The 17,678-nt window shown below is 38.0% G+C and overlaps 1 protein-coding gene across 1 annotated transcript in view; it reads left to right on the top strand.

The window, feature by feature from the left end:
• The window catches only part of LOC107227521 (A-kinase anchor protein 200), a 103,373-nt gene that overhangs the window by 28,113 nt on the left and 57,582 nt on the right, over nt 1-17,678 (top strand). The window contains exon 2 of the mRNA XM_046735641.1: nt 4,946-5,005. The gene's annotated coding sequence lies outside the window, so the exon portion shown is untranslated. The remainder of the gene's footprint in view (nt 1-4,945; nt 5,006-17,678) is intronic.

Here is a 17,678-nt window from a genome sequence, read left to right as displayed (position 1 = left end):
CAGGCTGTAAGAATTTAAAAGAATTTAACCAAACTTCACGCTGCTTCCCTGAGCCAATTTATCCGTGTTCTTGTACTTTCCGTGTATTTCCCTTTCAAATTTCGTGATCACAAGTTCAGGGTCGTAAATCAGTAATAAATCTGCGACCAGTCAACGAGAGACCTCCTCCACGTGCGTTCAGATAATTATGAATTAAGAAACTCTATTAATAAACCTAGAATCACGAACGCATCCTCTCTCTGTGCAACGTTGTTTGACCGAGGAGGAGTTACCGGTGCTGGTGCTGCACACCCACGCTTTCGTCTGATGCGAGTCTAGGCCCACGCGATGCTGGAGATAAATGTGAAGAGCCGAACCAAGCCAAGCCAAGTCAAGTCAAGTCAAGTCAAGTCGAGAAAACTCTCAGCTCAACACCAAAGTATCATAATTTCAACGTTTCGATCATTTGTTCGTACTTGAAATCGTACAATTCTCTTCTGCAAGAGTTCCATTTACTATTAGGTGTTCCGATTTGTATCTCGATACTTTCTGTAATGTATCGCTGCCGTTCCAACCCCCGACACGACTCTAAACCCCCGGAGATTTCACGTGATGTATACAATTTAGTCACGAATCGACGCCCAATTCCATCACCGATGAATGGAATCGACGTCCTTATGGGTTGGACCACCTTAATTATAATTCAACGTCGATTTGCGTAAGAATTATTTGGGTGATTAATTAATGCTAAACTAGCCTCGGGGGTTATTTGACGGGTTGAATTATTTCACTAACTGCACTGCGTGAATGAAGATTCGTGTCCCGAGAAGGTTATTTGGAGTAAATCGTTATAATCAAGTGAATTTTCTACTCTATTGTCATGTGAAACACAACTCAAGTGCTAGGGTAATCTTTTCTCCCTGACGATGGCTGGCTTAGTCTAGCCGAAACATCCAAAAATTTCAAAAAGTAAAATTTGTAACTTTATGTCCTCGACGACGTTTTAAGCATGCCTTGGTACCGTATACAATGAGTTATCAAAGAATACACCCGCAGCCGTAGAAACACTCGGATATACCACTAAAACCTCGCGTTTCGTCGTTACGAGCTTATCGACAACGTTCGACGATCGCTGCGACTCAATACAGCGTAATTATTCATTATTCATCAGTGTCGCCGACCGTCGCTTACGGCACGAATGGAAACCATGACCATCCTCGAATCCAGCGTCGCTATGCTTTCGACGTTGGTCGGAAGACGGTTTTGAAATAAAGCGTAATACGTTTGTTTGATTGTTCACGAAATATAAGGTAACCCGCATATCGCCACTGCTGCAAAATACTTTGGGGGAAACTTCCACCGAGATAATCTACGACCGAAACACGCTGTTACGGTGCGCTTTTGATCCTGCAACGAGCCTGTGACTCACTGCAGTCACTTTGCGTTATACCTATACCTACACACCTACGTCATGGTGTGCGATGTGCTTTGCAGTATCTACTGGTCCCACAACCTATTTCTACAACCACCTACGCCGCGTCGTGCGAAAGAAGTATGCGAAGGCATTAACCTATTCGATGACGAAGGGTTCGAGGAGGGGAAAAACGAGGATAAACCGGACTCCGCCGCTTGCATCCTCTCTATTTCCACACGCATCCTCGCATTTGTAATATTAGTTACGGTGAATTGGATTTGCCAATTGAAGCAGCGCGCGCGCATGTCCGCCGCACTATTTTACTTTCTTTTTTTTTTGTCTACTTTCCTTACACTCGACTCGATGCCAGGGTATCAATTCTCCGAGAGATGAAATACCCAACAAGCTTTTTTTTCCAACGGTTCGCTTCGGCAGCGATATCCATGAAACTTTGTTCATTTCTTACATAAATTCACTGTTATGCTGTTGTTGTCGGTGTCGCGAACTCGTTGGTTCGATTTAACGACTTCGGTTAACTCTACGGTGATTGATTTATACTGTAGCATCGTTTTAGATTGCAAAGAGTATCTGTTGTGAAATTTATTCACTTTGTTACTGATCTTACAATATTTCACGCACGATACTCGCGTACCGATCGATCCGAAAGATTTTTTCAAACATCATCATAATTAATTTCTTCCAAACTTTATCCATCGATGATTATTGTATATATATACTCACCGAGAACTTTCGTGGAATTTTTCTTTACACAGAAAATATATTCGTAAGGAGAAGAAAAAAAAAAAAAAAAGAACGTTATCGCTGCATTGGTCGAGATAACTTTCACACGAGAAAGATACACTGAGCTTGAAGCTTTACAATTTCCAATTTCGAAGTGATAAACCTCCAGCATAGAACTGGAATCCTCTCTCTTTCTCTCTCTCTGTATATATATACATATATATGTATGTATACACGTGTCAAAGTTGAGAATGGAGTTCTCGGTCGGTCACGTGTTCCAGTAACAAGAGGGAGGATTGGTTAGCTTCTGTTTTCACTTATCCTTCGAAGTTGGACCACCCCCTCCCTCACCCATGCATCTGTAAAACGAACGTGAAGGCTCGTGGTGCTCTTCGAATTGTAATCTCATCAAATCAGCATAACGTTGATCGCTCCCTCTCTCTTTCTCTCTCTCTCTCCCTCTCTCTCTCTTTTCCTCGAGGGTCGGACATAGCTCGCTTTCGCTCGCGAGGAAATCCACGTTACACCCTACGAAACTTTCCCTCGAGTAACCGCGACCAACGACGAAGAGAGGAGAGGAGAACGAGGACGAAGCGTAGAGTGCAGAGCGAGCCGGTCGGCCAGACCGTGTGCCGTGCGCAACCCGTAGACAACAACCGATATCTCCCCTCTGGTTTTATCCCCTCCCTCCCTCCCTTCCACCCACCCACCCACCCACCCACCCTCACGGCCCGGAGCCCCTCGACCCCGACGCGCTAGCCCGAGGGTGGCGAAACCCATGAATCATCCCCATAGAATCAATACGAGACCCCCTCATAACCGCCAGGTCTACCTACCCACGCATGGGATGATGGAGGAGAGAGAGAGAGAGAGAGAGAGCACCCTGATGCCCCCGTACTTCGCCATCACCATGAGCCGTCGGGGCGAGGCGCAGCGCTTTGAATTGGGGTGACGCGACCCCTGCCGGGTTTGTCGAGTCGCTGAAGCCCCAGGCCAGGCAAATCAATGTTGTATATAATTCAAGTATTCGACTTTTATACCGACGAATATTTATCATTCTTACCATTAATTGTTATTATTTTTGTCTCATTCCACCTTCTTTGGTTTTTTGTTTTGTCGTAATTTTCTATTTTTTTTTTTTTTTTGTATTTTTTTTTTCAACGAGCAACGTGTACGAATATTGAATATACGGTATACCTGTAACAAATGTCATACGAATGGCACGAATTTATCGTTGACGCGTTGAAATTTGGATAAAGTATAGAAAAGTCGAGAATTCTTTTTTTTTTTTTTTTTTTTTTGTGCCATGTTGAAAGGGGGGGATTGTACGCAAATGTCGATTTAGTTTAGTTTAGTTTAGTATAGTTTTTTAGTTCGCAGAAGACATTTTTTGTAACGGCGGATTTTAGCGAATTTTCATTTTCATAATTAGCGTCGTTTTACATGTATAGTCAGAGAATGGCCGCTTAGCTGGAAAAACCTCGAAATGTTTGGGTATTTGAAAAAAGTCGTAGAAAATTTGAAATTGTCAAGGAATCTTGGTTGTTGATTGCGGAGAAAAATAAAAATGTCGATTTTTTTTTTTGTGTTCAAAGTAAAAATTAATCTTTGATATTACAGATCGAAAGAGAAAAGCATAAAATAAAGTCAATAAAAGAATTAGGATACTTATTATCTATAGGACGGAGACAATTTTGTGGAAAAACTGCGCCTTGGGTTCTGGACAACCCGGAAATGTCCTGCAATAAATTTTTGCAAAAATTAGTCGGCACTTTGATAGAATACCTACCTATATAGAATACGCTGTATAAAGAAGAAGAAATCAAATTAGAGAAGTCCTGAAATTTGCGGTACCTAATCAATTCCTTTCAAGTATATAAATCACTGCCATGTTTCTTTGATGTCCCAATTATCCTCAGTTTGAGCTAAACCCGTTATACGATTGTAAAATAATCTGGGAGAAGAAATGTCAAAACTTGTTTATAGTACATCTACTTTAAATAAAAACAAAAAAAAAAAAAACTTGAAAGAAATAGGAAGATTCCAAATCTCAGCGTCTGTTTATGGCCAGTTTGCGAAGTCTGTTTATGGTTTAAATTGGACCAAAAATTTTCTCTTCTCACCATATGTCTTAGAACCAGGCGGCATATTTGTCGCAGGGTCCCTTCTCTAAATCGTAAATCAAGATTAGGCACAATGCGATCGTATTTTCAGCTCTAGTACGGTGTTTTATTGCCTCTTGGGAGTATGTACTTCAAAATCGTCAGGGCGAAAAGCGTACGCTTTTCCCCATTCTCAATCGTTTCGTCAACGGTTTAAGGGGAGGACACACTTAATTGATTGATTATTTATTATATTTGATTATTCGATTTTCATACAAGAAATTGAAGTATTCTTGAACGATTTAACAGAATTGGTTGAATATAGTAGGTTTAGTTAAAACTGAGTCTGTAATCACGGTGACTAATCTATCCGCAGTTTTACTAACAACAAGTAAGCGTAGCATATTTGATATAAAAACAACCAAAGCGGCATAATTGATGCATATGGACAAATTACTCTTTTCGAATTGTATAAAAATCGAAACGAAGCTTTTCGATTCCGTACATATATACACAGCGTTCCTATAAATTGTAGTTAAAATAAACTTATATTAAACTTGACGGCTATGGTCTTGCTCGAAAATAATAACTGCAACAAAAAATTATGGGTAATATAGAAAAGCGTAAAGAGATTGACTTCGATCGAGCATTGAGACGAAATGTGGTAAGATGGGATAACTTTTTTCATAAAAAACTCTTTTTGTTTCAGATAGAAAGAAGTATCCTGGGTGTAAGACATAGAATATCTGGAACACGAGCAAACAATTCGGTGAGTGATTGATTTTGATAAAACGTCTTGCCTCCCCGACTCGTTCGAACGAGTGTTTCACCGTTCATCGTCATCGCTCGCCGAATGCGAGGACCGATCTTGGTTCACTTTCTTCTACATCGTTTTGTTGAAATTTAACACCAGACCAGAGCGAAGTTGCGTTTCGCCCTTGTTACTACGAGGCTCTCGCTCTGTCGGCGAGGACGGTAATTTACCCGTCAACAAGTGTCCGATACATAATTCCCGACAAAATATAGGCACCCACCTATCTCCGTAACAACAGATTAGTACCGAACACACACGTTTCACTCACTTAGCACCGACGTAACGACCCGATAATAATATAATACTTAAAATCCGTAACTTGAATCGACCCTCCTGACCTTCCCCTGGGGTTATATTCTGCGCCATCATTTCGAGGCTTCTGAAGTGAGTGTGGAACCGTCAAGATCAATTGTTTTCAACCTTTGGATTATACGTACGAGTTTACGGATGATTTTTAGGACTTTATCGAAATAATATCGAAATATAAATATCGGCAGCGGGGGCGGGGTTGAAATTTCGAATTTGAAAGATTTCGAAAGCGCCAAATTCCGAATCATTGACAGCGAAACTTAGAGTAAAGAAATCAAACTTTGACGAAATATCGAAGTCTCGAATGGTCCGAAGCCCGAGGCTCAAAGTTCCATCGGATCCAAATCTTATTTATCGGGAAAAATTCAGGTCCGTGAACTTCGTTCATCTTGTCGCAACGAGTTGCATCGCCGCTGATAAAAGGCATCTGCTTACCTTTTTATGTACGTTCACTTTGCGGATCGAGATTTGCCGCAAGTTTTATTTTAATTACACGTTTGCAAATGGCGTTTAATCCCGCAGTGCATCGCTAAGGAGAGATGCAATATCTGCTGCGATGAAGCAGCAGCCAGCAGCTGCGGTATCGTTTCCCGAATGTGCTGATCTTTGCGTTTTTTAATGCGGCAGCTGACGTTTTAAAAATAGATTTTGTTAAACAACACGATCTGTCGAGTGATGTAGAAACATTAAACGACTGTTGAACGGCGTTGTATAAGGTTGTTTTAGCAATACGATATCGCGGTTGCGATGATTTGGAAGAGAGAGGAAAAAAAAAAAAAAAAATGGCAAACGATAAGGAAAACTTTGACATCACTTTTCAATGGCTTGTTTATTGTAAAATGGGAGTTTATCGTACAGTTCATTTAATTCTTGCTATTGTACAACGTAGTAATTTTCGTACCGGTTATTTCCGTCGGAGGAAACGACGAGATGATTTCTACAAATTATAGTTGTAACCTGCGGGCATATTTGAAATAGGATTTATCAATTATTACAAAACACATCGAGGAAAGAGGAGGTTCTTCGTCTCAATCCACAGAAGATTGAGACTGCAGGCATTTCGTTTCTATTGACTTTTCAATCGATCAGTTCTAGTCCCCCCTCCCCCTTCCGTCGTGCTTTCATATTGTCGAAGATGAAAAGCAATTCCCTTGCAAATAAAAGCGTTTGCTGGAGTGAAAAAGGAAGAAAATGATCGCAAGCTTTCGTCGTATATATATATATTATATATATTAAAAAAGGAAAAAATAAAAAAAAAAAAAAAAACGCGCAGAGTGGGAAAATTTTTATTACCAGTATAAGAAGAAACAGGAAAAACTAAAGTTACATGTAAACTGCTGCTCGGTAAACATCAAACAACTTTATCTCCGAAGCTTTTTTCTTTGTATGTCACGCTTAATACACTTGTATCGGTTAATCGGTCAACGTGGTTGACCGACTTATACATATGTATGTGTAAAAGAAAAAGCAACATCGTCAATAAATAAAAAAAAATACATGTATACTCGTTGCTGGATGACTCAAATTCTGTTAATTATACTGTTACTTACATACCGGCTGTAATAAAACGATTTAAAAAAATTCCATATCAAGAAATTATTTTTCCGCTACGTTTCGTTAATATTGTCGAAAAAATTTCAATTTAGAAACGATAATTCGGAAATCGGCGAAGTATGAAAATAATCGACAAATTAGGCCGGTGATGTAAACGTAAAAAAGGTATTTATAAAATCAAAACTTTTTACATTTCGTAATAATCTGGAATTGAAATTTTTCGACTCAAATTCGAAATTTTCTTTTATTTTTCACTGTGCGCAACAGTTGCTTTTAACTGGCGTTTCTTTGTTCGGGCTAAATTTATCTTGCATGTTGTAAAGGTATAACGTAAGCAACTCTTTTCACCGTTAAACTCGAGCTCGTGTCATTGTCGTTATTATTGTGAGTAACCTGTCACCGAGTTAGTAACTTCATTTCATTCCGTACCATTCCATTCCATTCTAGACTGTTCTATTATATATTATTTTCACTTCCATTCTAATACACACAATGTCAAAAGACAGCGAGTGCAATGCGCGCCGTTGTAGTTGGTCAAATATCATGAATGGGAAACCCTTTTTGATATTCTTTGTAGCTATGACGAGCCGCCGCCGCGCTGGCGTTGTAAACCTGTTTAGTATAAGCGGGAAGGTGTAATGATTGTTTCCGTTTCCTGTATACCCTGCGTATTTACCTACCTACGTGATCGTTTATGCGCCATCGACTGCAGTCCGTGTTATACTATCTAGCCGATGCTTTTTCACTCTCTTTCATAGTCCAAGAAAATGGAGCCTAGAACTTGTGCTAAATCTTTTTTTTCTTCATCTTGTGTTTTAAAATTTTCCATTATATGTACGTATACATATATTTTACAGGTATATGCGTTAGTTTTTATATATGAATTTAGTTAGCTTCAGAGATCGTGCACTGAGAAAAATATCATTTGTTACGGTGTCTAGAAAAATTCGGTAAAACAAGTATCGTTAAAGGAACTGTTTGAATATTGTTGGAATTAAGAAAAACGGGATACGCGTAAACATTTTACGCTATCGTCGATACTTTTTTTGGTAATTATAACGCAAAATCAGTTTGTGAGGTCTTTTGGTTAAATAAAGCTTTAACGTCAATTTAATGCTGCACAAGCATTCAATTTTCACAACAGCGATCGTAATGAGAAAGAATATACAGTAAGAGATACTAGACTTTCCGGTAACAGCTATAAAACTAATTTTCATTTTCTACCTAGAACTATATTTTTCGATTGTGGTAAATGATTAAATATTTAAGGAATGAGCGGTAACCGAAAAAAAAAAATATCTTTCAGTGTTTGGGTAGAACGAAAAAATAAAGTGCGACCTTTGAAACTGCCTCCTGTATTCAGGTATGTGGCAACAGCACGCCATACCGTGAAAATAATAATCATCTTTGAGTCATTCGAGCTTGTAATTGGTTTACGAAGTTGTTGCAGGCATGTGTGTAGAATGAAACTCGAACCTTCCTGTCGCTTCGAATAAACACACGCTCGAACTATGACCTCGTACGTTTGCGCTTCCCTTCTATAGCCGATACTTTACGATAAATACAATCTCATGGTTTCGACCGAGGCAAGCATCGATATTAATACAATAACGTTGAAAATTGATACAACAGCGTGTGATACGTGGAATGTTTTTCCCGTGGTATTTGTCAATTTGGAAATCCCGATTCAACCGATCCCCGCATCACGCAATTCGGCCAACAAAATATGTCATGCTAACCTTTTTTCGAATATTTTAGAGCGTTTCTAACTACCGCGTTAATTGTCATCCATTTTTGGCTAATGGTTAATTTTGTCAATGCAGAAAAGGACGCAAAAGCCGAATTGTACGTGCAATTACATGAACGAAAAACACGCCAACGCCTTAATGATTAGGTTCAAAAATAATTATTCGCCGTGAAAAATACGAAACCGTGATCGTGATTTTTTATGTCATTGGTTTATTTTTGCGTTTAACCGAAATCTGTTCGTTACTTTTTGTTCTCAATTGTATGTAGAATACAGCTGATACGTTGATTTTTGCATTACGATGCATACCTAACCTCTGATAATGGTCAAAATGGACGACATCTAACGCAGTCGGTAAAGAAGGAGCGACTACAGCATCCGCCTAAGGGTAATTATCAACTTTACACTTCGGTGCATCGGAGTTTTTAGAATTTTCCCACGCATACCTCGATCCATGCATAATATGTGTACAAAAATCTAAATTTAATAATTCGCAAACGTCGAGTTTCACGAATAGTCGCGTATTTTTCTCTTTTGTTCAATCACTTTTCGTTACGTGCACCCTATTTTTCTTTCGGTATCCCTCCCCAACCTCCTCCCACTTTGCAACTGTCACTTCTCACGAATATTTCAATGTGTAATATGTACGTGTATTATTATTATTGTTATTGTTGTTGTTATTATCGTTGTACCATTTATGAATATTATTTCGGTCGTCAGTCGGCCAGAGTTCCGACGGATGTCAGGCACTGTTGTCTCTCTCCCTTCACCCACGCAACGTGAATTTTATTCGGAAGTGGAAGTTTAGTCTTAATAATAAAATAACTCACCCACCAACACCTCGGCGTATTGCGCATAAAATAATTAATCAACGTGTTGCCTCGGTGTCAATTACCGCAGCGATTAATCATTGTTTCGCCAATTTTGTTATTTTTCCACCCCGGCTCCAAAGTATTTGGTATTTTTTTTAGTTTTACTGTCTTTCGCGCCCGTGTCGTAATTACCTCAATTGTGAGAAATAAAAACAATTATTTAAACAGATGTTGGATCCGTGATAACGATTTTTTTTAATTATTTTTCGTAGCATCATTTTTTTGTTTTCTTACGTCAAATCTTTACCAGGAAAATTCGTTTCGTTTCGTTTCTCATAGCAAACTTATCGCTTTGCAGCATATAATCGTTACGCTCAAATTAAGTCTACGGGAAACGTTTAATTATTTATTTACAGCTGTAAGGATTATTGTTATCATCCGGTTAGTTGAATCGAGTGCTTTGACTCATCGCACGTCGGAAGAATTTTTCTCTTTACAAATTGAATAAAAATAAACTGTTCTACGGTGGTATTGTATGATATCCCATCTTCTTGAAGATTTATCAGTATCGCGTCTTCATTTAAATTATCATGTTATAAGTACATCACGCAGCTGTTGATATTTTCCGCTCCACGGTGCAGATCCTTCGTTATAAACAGTTTACTCGTGCCAACTAATATAATTCATACAACATGTACTCTAATGTCACGGTATGGTTTATCATACGTACGACGTGCTTCGCTAGTTTCTTCCACTTGTACAAGAGACTGAGATTGTTATTAAATTAATCCCAAGTTTCTCCTCGTCCTGTATTAAAGCGAATTAAAAACGTGTGAATATAGTAAAAAAAAAAAGAAACGTATGAGCGAGTAGTTTCTATATTAGGTTCGAAGCAATTAGTTTTCTGTTTCAGTTCGTTTATCAGGTCCTAATTTGTTCACGTTGTCGACATTTTCTTTTCCCTTCTCATTTTCTTCTTCCATTCATTTTTAGCCGGACAATTGCTGTTATTCATAACGTACAAACGTTTCCGGTAATTATAGATTGTCGTGGGGGGGGGGGGATATTTTTAATGTCTTTGTGATATCGTTATCAGTTCACATTTCGGTGACACTCGAGTGATTGTCAGACGTGCTTACGGTTGAAAAGGTTTCGACTGTTTTCCCACCACCATATGTCGTCGTCATATCGCGTCGCACGCTTGGATTGAATTTTTATTTTGAGTATTTTCGTCAACCACCAGACGGTAAGATTATACGCGTGATTTCCGAAGACGAAGTTGACGTGCGGAAATGAAATATTGAAACAAAAATCACTATCGTCAAATTTTAGACGTTGCGTGACTTTTGAAAATTTTTTTTTTTTTCCTGCAAAATATGCTCAAAGAAAATACACTCATCTCTACGCAACTTTGTTTAGCTTAATTTGTAACCGCGAGGTACGCATGCTTTGAACGCGTGCTAACGATCTTTAAATCACGCGCGATGAAACGTAGGCGTTTATCCATTCGTTCATTCATTCATTCATTCATTCATTCATTCATTCATTCATTCGTTCGTCTGGGTAATAGTGCGTAATGGCTAATGGTAATTACCTGGTATGCGTACTCGAACCGTGACTATCGTAGCTAAGAACCGTTGACTTCTGCTACTGCTTCCGCTGCAGGCGATATAAGGCACAAGGTTGGTTTGGACCGTTAGACGGAGTTTTTTTTTTTTTTTATACCGAACAAGGTCTCGAGTTAATATATCGAGCTAGTTGAAGGTAATTTTATGCAGTCATTAATTTGCTTCACATTATTGATACAGGAATTTGAACGAATTCTGAATACTTTTAGAACGCATGATGTCAAAAATCAAACCTTGCAGAAGACAAGTTTATGTAATTTGCAAATTCGGATCAGGAGTGAAAAACTGTCTAATCTACGAATAACTCGGTCGTTTTCATTTTTTTTCATTCAAGCGTCATAGATGCGAAATATAATTATTATTTGTATATACTCCGAATGAAGATGCAGATTTTAGTCTTTTGATCGTTACATGCAATACGTGACGTCATGTTTTATTGTTAGCTGTTTCTGAATTGGATGGAAAAAGAGATGGGAAAAAAAATTCTAAGCAATACTTTTGTAACTATCGTTAAACGACTGACTAAACGTTCTAGTAATTGTGTTTTCACTCGTATTCGGCAAATTAGCTCCTCGGTTATAATGAACTACAGAAAAAAAAAATTCTTGTTATTCAATATTCCTTTTGTACCTGTAATTTTTTAATTTTTTTTCTCTACCGTCTTTAATGCCTTACTTGTTCGCATCTTACAAATATCGTCGTTCGCTGTTTTTGACAATTTTCGCTTCAACAATCATCGCGAGAGGTTAAAACTTGTTGTTCAAGCGACCTAGAGAGCAGATGGTACAAAAATAATAATGACACTTTTCTATACAAATTTGAAAAACGTGAAGGTTTTTACAAAATTAGAAACAGTTCCGTCACAGGGTGAGAACAACTTTGACAAGCATGAAACATTGAAATTATGAGGATACTGTATCCAGTTTTTTACCGGCCGAGCAAAAAGTCACTGGTCATTTATTATCAGACCCGTCGCATTGTTGACCAGAAAAAGTCGCCACGTGCAATATGTCCGATAAAAAAAAAGAAAAAAAAAGGGGGGGGGGGGCAGGATAGTGTCCGCAACTATAAAGAAAAAGCTTTCTTTTAACGCCAAAATAGAAACGTAAAAAAATGTACTCCTATAATTGCCAGAATTATATAATTTCTGTCATTCTTCTTCGCGTACATTCATTCGCATGCGGTGTCGAATCTAGAATCGCACTTCATCCGCGGTATATTCGTAACTTTTGCGCAGCATGTGCGAAAAGGCTCTGAGGAGTGGTTAATAAATACGAAAATGAGTAATCGCGGCATTTAACTCGGTCGGTAAAGACCGACTGCGTAGCGTCCTCTTAAGGCTGCTTATACGTATATCTGGCAACCGATTCACGCCCGTGACATTCGCCGGTTCATGGCCATGGTACAGATAATTGTCAACGGCGTGCTAATCGCCATGCTCTGCAGCGTATATATTTATAACATGCAGGCGAGAGAACTGCAAAATCGAGCCACAGCACTCGGTATCTCTCTCTCTCTCTCTCTCTCTCTCTCTCTCTCTCTCTCTCTCTCTCTCTCTCTCTCTCTCTCTGTCCCTCATTCTCTTTATCCTCCGCGTTATGCGGGATGCTTTCACGCGGACGATTCTTCCCCGAGTCATTACATATCGTGTAGGGTGGAGCTTCCGTTTCCGGCGACGAACGTGCGGCCGGACACACCGACTCATCTCGCTCCCAATAAGCCCGGTATTAATCGTAAACGTAATTTTAATCGTAATTGCAGTCTTGCGTCTTAATTGGAATCGGGAGCGTTTCGACGACGCATGTTTCAACGACGAGAGGACGAGTAGTTTCTTATTCACGTCCGCTAAACCCCTTCGGGTTACGGGTTACGGGTTACGGGTTACTTTACGTTACGTTTACGGCGCGGCTTTCGTTCCTTCGTTCGTAACGCGACCCCTCCTTCTCCCCTGGCGGGTTGTTTCAATCTCTGCATGTCTAATCGCGTGGGACTACCGCCTTTGTCGCTTATTAACCACTTTATTAATTTAAGCCGGATTATGCCCCGAGGAACCCCCGGACCTTCTTCTCCCCACTTGCAGGGTCTTCTTCTTGTTGCGCCGCCACTTCCATTGTCCTATTAAATCGGAACATCTTTCAGATCGGCCTTACAGCCTTGCGATCTTCGCCCTCTTCTTGTCTCCGGGGATTTTTTTTCTCTTTTTTTTTTACTTTTTTTTTTTTTAATTCACTCTCTTACGATTAATTACAGCTTCGCATCAACGCTTCAACCGCTCTTTTGTAAGCTTTCAGGTTAAGGTCTCCCGTCTATCAAAATTATGTTCATTTCTCTCTCGTTTGTGATTTTTTTCGGTCTAAGTTGCGATCTTTATTGAATGTAAATTTATTCATTTTTTTTTTATCGATGTCATCCGCTTACGCTCGATGAATTACATGCATATAAAATAGCCATGCATAAAAATAGACACACACACACAAAACGAATTAATTCAGTCTTCTCCGTAGCAAAATACCGTGCAAAAAACAAATTTCACGATTGCAATCAATACTTCAGTTACAATTGACGATTCATCTGTCTTGCTTACAAAGATAGACATCAAAATAATCAGAATTATTAAAACAAAAAAAAAAAAAATAATTATCAATTGGTTAAATAATGAATAAAAAATTACTGTCCTGTCTGTCCAATTTGATTTTGGTTGGAATATTTTTGGTTTTGGTGACAGAAGTGACGTAATTATTTTTATAATTTTCAAAAATGTCGCTATCGCAGTGAGTGTCAGACCCTAGTCGAATTGACGTGGAATACACCATATATATATATAAAAAGGAAATCTGTCTGCGTAAATTAGCAATCAACGCGCTTTACCTCGTTTTAATTTGCCTTTTTTTGTTTTTTGTACTTTTAAATACTCCGCGTATAAATTGTAAGCAGGTTTCTTATCTCTGATGCATAAACATATATTATATGTTTATATATATATGTATATAGGTGTGTGTGTGTGTATAACACGAAACACTTTAAAAAAGTCGTCGACCTCCAGTTTATTCATACATATATATGTATACATGTATAATTGAACCGGTAAATAGATTACGAATTATATAATAACTGCAGAGTCGTTTTATAAGTCTGTTAATAACGAACAACTAGAACTTAGATTTTCGATTCGACTTTTATTAATCCTTGCTAATATTCTTCATCGGTCCAAATTTGCGTATCAGTTGTACGAAAATTCGTGAAATTCATTAAAAAAAAAAAAAAAAATGCAACAAGAGGAGTAATTTATAGATTTTTATAACCGTTCGCTAGAAGAAAATTCTTATAATAACCAATTATGTGAAATGCCGGGCAGATATAACGTCCCGAATTTATATTTATAGGTGTAATTTACGACCGGTGATAATATTATACGTTAATCGTGAATGTGAAATCAATGTCGTAGCGACTAAATGGGAGTTGAGTAGTTTTCGGGCTTGCAACCAGGAAATGCTAATTTCACACTCATCTTTCTGTAACCGATATTGTATACCGTGAAAATGATGATTCACTGGTCTCGCAATACTCGACGGTCAAGAATCCGAATCGCGATGACTGTCGCCGAGTCGAAATTCTACTCATTTTATCGATACGAATTTCGGCGTATTTAATAAACGATGATTGTGCCGCCTCTGTTTCAATCGCTGATTTCATCCAATCGGTGATTTATCAACTTCGTTTGACGGTTTTTGTTCTTCCTTTCTGTTAACATCATATTTCAATGTTTTATTATTTCTGGTTACGATATAATGACAGTTTTTCATCCAGTTTTTTTTCTTTTTTTTTTGTTTCATTCGAATAAAAGTAGTCGTTGAATTTATTTTGACACTGATATCGAGATTTCACCGTCTTCTTTGTTATTTTTGTTATATACGGGGGAAAAAAATGATGAAACTCATTTAATTGCAGACTTAGATTAACGTTGCACTGAAATTGTCAAAAAAGATGAAAACGGATCCGTTTCTCAATCGTCACAATTCTAACAAGATTCCTATTTATTATTATCATGATTAATCATTTTTGCTTTGCATCAACTCGATTTTACGCACCGATCAAATTCTCGCACGAAAAACTTATCGTCAAACTGTGTGAAATTAAATTCTTGAATCGGTATTATATCCGTAGCTTCGATCTGCCGTACAAGATATAAGTAGAAAAAGAAAAGAAAAAACAAAAATCTAGCGAGAAGAATGAATGAAAAGATTGAAATGGTCGTTGGCGAAAAAAGAAACAAAATAAAATAAATAAAACAAAAGATACTGCAGAAAAATATTGGCAATTGAGCCGTGAATGAACTCGTCATATCGACACATATATATATATGTATGAAATGACGTAATTTTATCTGAACAAATGAATCTAAATGAATATATATATATATATATATATACGTATAAATGCGACAAGCTGGCCAACAACGAACTGTTTTCAGAAGAGATATAATAACCGTTTCGCTGTTACACGTACACCGTGTGTATTTCTGTGGAGGAGTTTGTAATTTCAACAAAATTTCGTATTCAATACGTCGTTACAAGTACCGCCGACTTTCGTACCATTGCCGGTAAAAATGGTTATGTAGAATTTTGAGAAAACGTTGTGAAAACATATCGACAGCATTTACGATACGTATTATTTACCGTAGATTGCGAACCGAGTCGTTTCTTCGATATTGATTTCAAACTGACTGACTCATTGCAAAAATTCGCCAGCCTGTTATTTAATTTACGACTAACTAGCTCGTAATTCACGTTGACTTTTTGTTCGCGTACATTTAAATCTACTACGCTATTTTTGCGATAAGAGAAAGGCTTGCCTGCATGTTGTTCTCGGTGCTGGCGAACTCCCGGTGCGCTGTCTCATTTTCAATGATAACAAATTTCCGGCAGTTATATATATATATACATATGTAATATGTATGCATATGATATTATATACAAACTTCTGGGATGTACAAACTCGTATCGTTCGGCGTGTCCGTCATTCCCTTGCGTTTAAATAATACGCGATGCGTTGTTTATACATTTTATATATATATATATATATATATGTGTGTGTGTGTGTGTGTGTGTGATTAAACTTATTATACATAGTTTAACGTCCGCGGTATAATTATGACGCGATGGAACTCGAACCGAGATTCTCCGTGAGGAGGCTTCCGGGTTTATTTTCGTCGTGAGAGGGACAAAGAGAAAGTGAAAAGATAAAAGAAATAGAAAAAAAAAAAAAAAGAAGAAGAAGAAGGAAATATCGATATCCTATCGTGTACCCAGCTCTACCGACAAGAGATAGCCTTCTAGGAAGGTTTCTCAAATTCGTTTCTCGAAGTTTATAAACATATAATATCCTGCAACGCGCTCCTATCTCCGTGATCGGCTCGTAATGCGGCAGGTCGACATCTGCACGTATACCTGTTCTATGATTTATCTGTACTTGAGGGGGAAAAGAAACAAAACAAAAAAAGAAAAAAAAAACTGAGAACGCGGATGCCGCTAGATAAAATTCCATTCTTTCCTCCAATTTTATACAGAATATTATAGATTTTTTATTATGCTTCGCGTATGTATTTATGTTTACGTAATGTACGATCGGAGTCGCCACGGATTGTGGAAAACTGGGAAAGTTGGAGAGTTTCCGAGTTACGTTGCCGATTGGTTGAAAGAAGAAGCAATATAGTAGAATGAAGTTTTCAAACATTGTCTTGTTCTGGCTTGGTTTTATGTAGAACTCGCGTAGAATTTATCTTTTTTTCTACTGACGGCAAATTTAGAAAAAAAACTTTCGTGTAATCGTTAATCTTGGGCTTTATTTTAGACGTAATTTTATACAAACTGCATCATGAATTATATTTTCGACTCCATGTAAGGACCATCCTGATACATATTGATTAGAGTTCATTTCGATTTTCAATTAGAGTTTATTATGATTTGTTCATTTATTTATTTTATTTATTTTTTTTTTCATTATATTATTTAAGCACAGTATTTTGCAGATTTTTATCCAAACTATACAATAACGTAGCCGTATAAAAAAAAAAATCGCAGTTACTTGAACTGTAGAATTTAAAATACGAAACCGAAATGTTCTCGTCGAATTCTGTGCTGTACGAGTTTGTGAAAAATCTACACGTGCTTGCATGTGTGATTTTAACATTGTGTATGAATTCTGCGAATCAGCGAGTGTGACGATAAGTTAATATTACGAGTTGTATGAAAATCTGTTCGACGCTGTTGACAACGATTATCGTCCACAAGTAGAGGAATTTCAAAGCACATCCAATCGGGTGCATCATATTCGCCAATTAATCGCTCGTACCGCGTACTGTTAGTCATGTATAATATATACATTGATTTGGATATCGTGACCATGGTGTGTTGGTTAAATAAATGAATTTGGTCGGAGTTGGCCAGTGGTTGAATATTTATTTATTGCGACGTTTCTGCCGGGCAGGGCCGGCCATCTTCTTAATTCGCCATTATGCGAGGAAGTCGCCAAAAAGTCGTAACAAATAAATAGTCAACCACTGGCCAACTCCGACTAAA

Source organism: Neodiprion lecontei, chromosome 3 (assembly GCF_021901455.1).
Source record: "Neodiprion lecontei isolate iyNeoLeco1 chromosome 3, iyNeoLeco1.1, whole genome shotgun sequence".
In the NCBI taxonomy this organism is placed as follows: Eukaryota; Metazoa; Arthropoda; class Insecta; order Hymenoptera; family Diprionidae; genus Neodiprion; species Neodiprion lecontei.
This window is presented reverse-complemented; position numbering and strand designations above follow the sequence as displayed.